Genomic DNA, 10,055 nt, shown 5'->3' on the forward strand with positions numbered 1-10,055 from the left:
ACATAGCTACTGGATATTCGCAGGAAATAAGAAGATTAAAAGGAACCGAATCACTTGAACTTCTGTAGTATATAAGTTTATAAGTTTAAGATTAGCTTAAGCTTAAGCTGTGTATTGTAATTTTAATTTGGGAAATACTTAATGTCGTATTTATACCACATTCGCCTTTCTTGTATATTGATCGTAACAGAACAGTAATAAATTAATTTTGTTTTCTATAATTTTTTATAAAATTTTGTTGTTTTCAAAACAATATTTTTATGTCAATATAATAATTATTAAGCAATTTATACGAATACAAGTTTTTTCATTGCATTGAAAATATTATGATGAATGCTTGAATATATTGTGATTATTTTTATCACTTGATAAAGGTATTTATGGAGGAAATATTGACACAATATGTATTAATCAAAATATTTTACTTCATTTTCTACAACTTGTTCTTTCTGGCAACATAGCTATGGTGTGTCGTGTCGCTCTTCAGCATTTCGAAATCAGTGTCCGAGCCAAACCATGCTACCTTAATGTGAACAAGTAGTTTTCAGAAGGCGTTATGTATGGTGAGCACGCTGGACGCGGCAGAACTACCCTTTCGAGTTGCATTATATCTTTTACAACTTTTGCAATGTGCGTCCAAGCGTTGGCATGAAAGATGATGGTTTTGTGGCTATAACAATGACGCTTTATAGCTTCGGTATAGGTGTATATGGTCTTTCTGGACTAACGAATATATTTTTACGCTTGAGATTGTTGTAGTAGATCCCGGTTTCATTCCCATTTACAACATGTCACATGTAAACACCGGAAACATGAACTCCATCCATGGTAATCCATCCGAAAGTACATTGAGTGTTTGAGCTGAATTTGATCCAAGTTTTGGCCCTTCAGGCTGTTATTTGCCATTGACATTAAAATCGCCATATTTAAATCATTGAAACCAAAATAAAAAATTGTGATATGACGAAGAAACGTGCGACGGTCTTCGGCTTTTCTTAAATTAAACAATAGAAGTAATGAATGTGGAAAATACAATTTTGATTGACAATAGCGTTGATAGATTATGGCAATGAGTGCTTAAGTGAAATCTAGTGGCATGACATAATACGTAAAACTGGATATTAAAATAATTTCGATATTTGACCTCCATTTGGAATTATAATAATAGTAATATTATGAAATGTTTCATCGTGACAACTTTAAACTTTAGACCACACACATATTTAGTGACTTGTCAAATATTGGTACAGCTAGCTGTTAGTAATAATCATAAATAAGTTGCATACAAATGAAAAACATCTGCTATTTGAATAAGACTTTGGACTAAGGAAAGGAATGATAAATTGAACTGAACTGAACATCAAATTTGTTTATGTTACTTCACAAAAATTGGCCAATAAGTAATTAATGATAAATAATATTAAGACGTATAAAATTATTATTATAAGAAAATATTGTAAGAATAATATAAGTATGAACATATGACATATAAACTTGGATTTGTATTAACAACGTCAATGTTATAAAAGCGCCTTTGTACAACTAATTGAGATCTTGAGTTTGAAACAATAGGCAGAACTCTCACAATATTAGCACTTAACCATGAATAACTTCAGTACGTGAATGTTCTGGCAATCTGGATAAATAACTAATATCACAAACGGGCCGGCTATACGGCGTTGGACTAAATGCAGCGAAATCTCCACTTAAATATCGGCGTTGTTTTTGACAGTTTGAACGGACACATGAGTAGCGAATAGTCATGTGGGTGTTTAAAGGAGCTCGCAGAGCACGATCGTGGGACCCAGATAAATAATAGTGATAGCGATACTGTGAGCTGGGAACCTACCGACGGTAGGTAATTCAATTGGTCCACGTTACTTCCGTGGCTCGAACTTCCTTTGCAGTTTTTTTTATCATTTATTACAACAAGATTTTGCGCATGCTAAATGTAATTTGGTTTTTGGTAAATAATGGAAAATATGTTAGTTATATAGAATAATATATAAAATATTAATTATATATAATATACAATAGTTATATAAAATTTTAGTGAGATTACCTTATTATTTATTGGGAGCTCTGCAACACTGCCGCGCTTATGCACCAGCTGCCAGCGAATCTTTCAAAACTTATTTGCATATCTTATATAATAATTGTATTTGCCAACGTGTAAAATATAACAAATATAAAAATTACTAGAATAAGTTGCATATAAATTGCATGCAGCTTGGAAATAAACTGCAAATCTTATCGGGTCTGGAGAGTTTACTCTAACTTTGCAATTTGGTATCTAACATTTTGCTTAGAATCAATAAGAAAATAAATTATGTCATTATATGAATTATGGGCTTTCGGATTGGAGTCACGTAACTGATTACATCTTCAATGCTTTACAAATTATTTCATTACTTTATATTTATATACTTTTATCGGCAATTATGTGACCAACTATCTATTAAAGTGATTACATCTATTAAAGTTGAAGGATAGTAAATGCACCCTGGCATATAAGAAATAGCAATCTACGTAAAGACCTATAGGCAGGAATGTGGTTGCTGATTATGTAAAATAGAGCGCAAGAATAACGCTTCAATAATTACGTTAATGCTCAAGCAATCCGTTAGTTGACCAACGCGATATAAATAAAAAGCCAGACAAAAACTTCATCTAATGTATAGATAAGCCTAAGTAATTTAATTTTTTATGTCTTGTTATGCAATGCGAAAATAAGCATATTAGGTATGAATTATCAGTAAAATTATAAATAAATATAATAATATATATAAAATAATAATACATAATATAAAATAATAATTTAAAAAAAATATCACATAAAATATTTATACATTGCCATAAAACAAGGGGATATTTATGCTAAGTAATATGAATATTATAGTAAATGCAAGAATGATTTGAACACCTCCTAAGAACATATATACTAAATAGAAATGCTCGAAAAAATACTAGATTTGTTAGATGATTTGATAGATTCAAAAATATGGAAGCATATTGAACGACCAAAGGCTGATAACTACAAGTATTAAAATATAATACAAAGCTAGTATTTCTGTGCTGTGTTATCCTTATTATTTAAGATATATATTCAGGTTATTGAATTAATTATACACTATGGTTTATTGGTTTTTTAATTAATTAGGGATTTTAGACACCTATTCTAGCATGTTTAATTTTTACAAACATTTCAGGAAATTTTCCCCTGGTAAGTATTTATTCTGAAATTTATTTTAATTTTGATAATTGGATTCAATCCTACACCAAATTGATTATATATTAGCTCATCAAAGTCCATGTACTCATTGTTGTACTGATTGTTATATACAGTCCTGCAATAGCACTACTATTAAACAAGAAACATTGAACAATAAAAGCCTCGTTTATAAATGAGGTTAAAAATCATGGTTGCTAATTTAGTAAAAAACCCAAAAATAATATAATCCAAATCGGTTTGTTGCGATAGTTGTGGGTTCGAATCATGCTAGTTATGCTCGTAAGTTGATGTTTGTGATTGATTATGATTGTCTAAAAGGTGAGAGTATAAAATCCGACCAGGAATATGATCCAGTAATCAAGCTGGGTAAGACAGGATGTCTTCTGGAATGATTTCGAAGTTAGTCACTGGCCAATCGATAGACTTGATGTCGAAGACAGTGGTTCGAAATTCACCTTAAACAGTAGGTCCAGTCCAGCTAAACCTTACTTAGTTAAAGGGAGACTTTAAAATATAACAACAAAATTTAATCCAAGGTAAAATAGACAACGAAATATTTAAATTTTGAAATATGTATAATAATAGTATTTAAGATATTGAAGGCTTGTAGACTAGATATATTGGGAAAACTACATTTAAATAAATATACCTAGAACTACTGGTTGACGTGAAAAAGAGTTCAATATATATGTATAGTCTATTCAAAATAATAGTATGTATCGCCTAACCTACAAACTATTATAATTTTTTTCATAAATGTTTAATTTATTGTAGTTTTAAGTTATTTGATAACATTTTTGTTCCATTATTTTATTTAAATTAGAATTTTGTTATGTCGGAGCCAAAATGAATTAAAACTCAGAGTTATTGCGGCATCAATGTGACCTTTTGACATCATCAATGTGGATGACGTGAGTTTACTGTTTTATTGACGGACTATATATTAGTTATGAAATAAGAAAGGTTTGAAATTAAAAAAAAAACTTTATTTTACTTATTATATATAATATAATATATTTATATCGAAATATATATTATTTTAATATAATAATGTTTATATAAAAATAAATAAATTGCATTTATTTATCATACATTTTGTCTTATTCCCTTTTTGTTTTCTATCATAAGAAATATTTTAACCTTATTTAAAATTATTAAATAATCCGATATTTGCATTTAGTTTTTAACATTACATTAATCTACAAACTAAAAAAATTGCTTTATAATTGTATTTCAGAGATGTTTTAGGTTAATTTGTGAACCCAGGAAATTATATTTTGTGGTTTATCTTATTCTTGAACTATACATAGAGTTTACAGATTCCATTCTTGTCCATATTTGCACATCTCCAAAAGTTCGTGCGTGAAGCATTCTCGTATCAAGGATAGAAATGAAATTAAATAATCACTAAAATTCTAAAGCAATAGTTAACAGATTATCTGATTCCTTGAAATAAATATGTGATATTCTCTTGCAAGATATTTCTTGGAAGAACTTGTGAATATTACGTATGAGAAAGTAGTTTAGGTGGTTTCGGTTATCCGCAAACTTTCAAGATATACATATATTATCTAATAAATTAAAATGTATATAAAAGTAATAGTTTTGGGTGAAAATAGAAATAATTAAAAAATTGTTTGACATTTGACATCAGTAAGATAAATACAATTATCTGGCATTTGTTTCAATGCTGCCGAAAGCATTGTCATTTATAGTGTAATAGAGAGAAAACTCAGTAGGGGTCTCAGGATAAAACTTTCACTACGTTCAATATCTATCTGAGGTTATAATCGCCCTTTTAATAATTTGATTTGTCAGTTTAAATGTCTATTATTAAGCGCCCGTAAAAAAACACTTCGCTGTGAAGACGTTTTACATTTTATTAGTGGAAAATTCCTCATATTTCCTTGTTGCAATTCTAATAAATTATTTGCATCGAAAAGGTTTCAAATTTATATTTAGAAAAAGCTGTAAAATTACTGTGGCATTATTGACATGACAGAATTTAGGAATAAATAATTCAAAATAAAGCAGATAGAAACAATATAATAAAACCTATACACAAATGATTTTTTTAGAGAGGGAGCTGAGGCATGTATATTTTTGACTACATGATTTCTAATAGATTCAAAACAAATATCGTAGCCTTATGCCACAACGTATTGATTTGGATATTTAGCCAAAATATGTTTCTTTAAATAAATTAATCCCTAAATAAAATTGATGCTACTTTAATAAGCATATTTTTAAAATCCAATACAATTTAACACTACTGATATGTTGACTGACTTAGCGATACAAATCTTCTTGTGGTGTAGTCACGTTAACACTCATATTTTTGACATTTTTCTATTTGAACATAATTTGAGTTTATACTTTAGCCAATAATTTTACTATCGACTATTTGTAGGTAAAAAAACAATGCTAAGTTAAATACCATATATGCTTAACCCATAATTTTGTTTTTTTTACATGACCTAGCTATTTTTTAAGTAAGAGTCGGAAGCTTCTTGATAAGAAAACTGTGTGTCATTATTTAGCTTTCTGTACACCTGGTTACACTTCTGAGAACGAATATGCATTATGACGAACTAGTTTTGATTATAATTTAGTCATGAAAACATAGAAAAACGCTAAAAGCAGTGTTCTGGAGAAAATCCATTATTTAAAATTTGTATAGAAAAATGAATATTTAGTCAAATTCTAATCAAACACAATTCTGCAATCGAAGATCACAAATAATTTACAAAGAAGTTGAAAATGCAAAACTGAAGAATTCAATCTTTACGCTATAAAATAATACAATATGCTAACGAAGTTGTTATATTTATTTCATTAATAGGTCTAATATAAATAAGGTAAGGAATAAGGTATTTACAATATGCTATTTCATTATAGACCAGATTACGTAACATATTTCTATTTTATTCATGTGAAATCATGATCATTCATGATATTGCACCGCATAGTATACCTAGATATAAATAAAGTGCTTAGTTAGTAATAGTGCTTAGACACAAAATAATGACACATGTATATCTTTATATAAGGTAAGTTTCATACTAAACAGATTGCTACATATTTTACGTCTAATCTAACAAATCAAAAACTAATAAAGTGACCATTATCATGGGTTACCATTATGAACAACCATTGATGAACAGTGATGCTGCTTCGTTATATTCCAATCGTCAGGTTTGATTTTGACGATTTAAATGTGGTAATTTTGATTTCGATAATAAATAAAAAGGTCAAAACATTCATTGAAAGCAGCAGAGATCCTCAAAGAATATTCAGACTGCTGAACTGTTAATGAACTGTTTCTAGTCGTCTACATGTGATAGGAAAGATACGAAAGGAGGGAGAATAGTAACCACAGGAATTTATTACAATTGTTGCTTTCACTGGAGTGTGCATGACCATTATCTATTGCTCTATATATGCTCTATATATATGATCATTTAATTTATGGCGAATAGGGGCTGCTGCTCTATAGACTGTGTTGCTATAGACCTGCACAACATTAATAGTCCTTATATTAAAGTTCCAATAGGCTGGAGTGCCTTGGGTGTCCTTCTGTTTACAATTTTGTTGAATATTAATACTCGATATTTAAAAATCCGGGAATGTCTTGTAAATTGCCAAAAAATCTACGTACTTGCTTATTTGTGGAAACAGCTTTACACGTAATCAAATTTAATTGGTACGCATAATAGTGTGCATAATGAGCAAAGGGATACTATTTTTTTAATTACTGCTTGCACGCCTGCATGCTGGCCGCTCATCATCGCTGCTCCATCATAGCTTTTTGCAATCAGTTCAATAATGTGTCGTTCACATTTTTCAGGATCTAAGTAGTTCCAAAAAGGCTCAATTGACTCACCATCGCGAAGATATCTAAAAAGAACTACTAGTTGATGGAGTAACTCTTTTTAACAACTGTACGTTTTTAAACAATTTAGTTTTACCGACATGCTGAAAATGCTTGGGGTTCGAGGTCTTGTCGTTTTAAAAATGTACTGTTTCAATTATTTTAGAATCAAATAAATGAATTATTTACAAACAAAATTATTTTATTTTATTTAGATATAGGTTTGTTTATAAAATGTATTTTAAATACTATTGTAGTTCATTGTAGTGATGTAACACAATTTAAATGACCCGATTATATTCTAATAACTAATAAGCTACCCGAAAATTATAACAGGCAAGTGACAATATAAATAATTGTACCCAAACTTAATAACTTAAATGAATAGCAAATATGTGCATGTGTAGTTCTCATATAATCAGATCACATAATACTAAGTATCTCGAAATTAATCTTGAAGCTAAATTTTGCGGGAAGCAATATGTAAAAATGAAAAGGAAAATTAATATAAATACCATACATTTTCTAGAGCAAAGTTCTGTGAAGTATTATGAGTGTACCGAAATACTACAGGACGAGACGCACCGAGACGTTCAGATACCGACTGCCACATAGGAAATCAAGATTGCAGGACAAACCATTTGATCATGTGTAGTATAGTAAGGTGCATTTTATAGAAAACTGCAATGTTAATACCAAATAGTATTACACCTGAGACTAGGATAAGGCCAATGGGTCCTCCTAGATGTTATTGTAAAGACAAATTGTAGCTTAGTCGGCAACGACTAGTAACAGTATAATATCTAAATTAAAAAATCTAAGAACCATGCTGTCGTCATTTCATGTTTACAATTACCTCATTATTTATTACACATTAAATTTATTTATGGCTTTTGTTCCAAACCACGTAAAATCTTTTTACAAACTTCTTATTTCTTAATCATGACATAAATTGTTTTTAATTGTTAGATCATATATATATATATATATATATATATATATATATATATATATATATATATATATATATATATATATATATATATATATATATATATTTATTCTATGAAAACCATTATTCTCTATAATGAATATAATCAAAAATACGATACTATTAACGATATGAAAGTAATCAATTTATAGTGATGAATATAATTAAATTGCTCATTACAGTTTGTCTCTTATACTGAGAATTTTGCGTTATACTGTGAATGACCCACACTGTGAGTAGTGAATGTATTAATGAATCCTAACCGGTTTCATAATAATTAAAGTGCATGTCTATTTTATTTGCGATTTTAGTGCAATGACATAGCTTTCATTTATTAGTTTGCAATATTACATAGTACAATTTATGCAGCAAAAATTAATTATCCTTTACATAACATTGAATAATGGTTTAACAATTTAAATTCATAATTGAATATACATACTAACGATTTAAGGATTCTGAAGATTTTTTAAAAATGAATTTCAATGCACGTTAATTTCTTCAGACTTTCTTAGTATCTGAACTTACTGCTTTATGTTTGCTTCAAATCATGAACATCGACTACTGATTACCGTTCTTAAGACCAAAAGAACAACATGGCGATAGAGATGACGATTTAAATCCAGAGATTACACTTAGTAGATTGAACAGCAGGAGTAATCAATATTGAATTACATATACTATTGATAAATTTCAAAAAGCTAATTCTAATTTTGTAAAGTCACAATATGTGCATCTCCAACGATGGAGACAGTTCCTCATACAATCTTTACAATCTTGACAATCATGACATGGGTTTAGCAATTCCGCCGGTAAGTGATATTCTAAAAAGTATATTTCCTGATGACATGCTAACATTGGACAAATTGCGACAATAAAATCATTAAAGTGTGGCAAGACCGATAGAGTCGATCATGTCATGATAAAATTGATCTGGGCTAGTTGGAAAATACTGGCATGTTTTGTTGTGTGGCAAACTTCTTCAGGCGTCTGGCGAAGTTTCTATTAACTGTGTGAAAGCGAGAAATAATTGGTCAAATTAATTCCGGTGCCAATCCGAGCCATCTCCCCATCGCTTTTGAACATAGTAGTAGTAGTAGATACAATTGGTAGTAGATAAAATTATGCGAAAAGTTTTTAAAAACAGACATGACATCCTATATAATGCTACAAGCTCCTTGTACTGATGTTTGCTGATGATAGCCTTATATTCCTTGACAGACTTGAAAGGTCTAGCGCTCTTTATTATATGGCTCACATTGGAGAACCATATGGTTTGAGAATTAATAAGAAAATACCAAAATATTGACAAGTGCCTGCTACTTTTATTCTTAATGGGATCCAATTAGAGCAAGTGCAGGAATTCAGGTATTTGGGGTTTGCATTATAGGAGAAAAAAGTGGCATCTACCTCCGAAATAATAAGCCGAATAGGTACCGAGATTTAGGCACTGTTAGTGTCTGACATGTGAAAGCTTAAAATCTTTCAAATAGGATAACTAAAGCGAATTCTACATGTTTCTTTTCGAGTTGATATAAATTAATTTTCACAGTTGAGGAACAAATCTACAGGCGTAAAATCCAAAGTAAACGAAGTAATCACATATTTCTATGACGAAATCGACCTTTTGCATGGAAGATATGGCGATCAGCTCCGAAAAAAATGTGAAGCAGGGTCATGGAAAGCGATCTGAAAAATGGAGACTAATACTATCCGGGACCTGAACAGCTGCGACCGACAGCCAACTGTGGCAAGATTTAGTGAATAATGTTCGAAGTCCTGCGACAGTATCAACAGATGAATAAATCCATGGTTGAACAAATGTTTATAAACTAAAGCACGCCTTCTGTAAATTTGTCAGGGTTCCGAGGATTTATAAATTTCAATGGTTTTTTATGAAATGCTTATATCCCTACGCAACTTTGATGACTTACTTTGTAATAAATATCATTTCTATGATG

The sequence above is a fragment of the Rhynchophorus ferrugineus genome, unplaced genomic scaffold (genome assembly GCF_030347505.1).
Source record: "Rhynchophorus ferrugineus isolate W39M unplaced genomic scaffold, kcgeb_rfMv2 rfM2, whole genome shotgun sequence".
NCBI classification, from domain to species: domain Eukaryota; kingdom Metazoa; phylum Arthropoda; class Insecta; order Coleoptera; family Curculionidae; genus Rhynchophorus; species Rhynchophorus ferrugineus.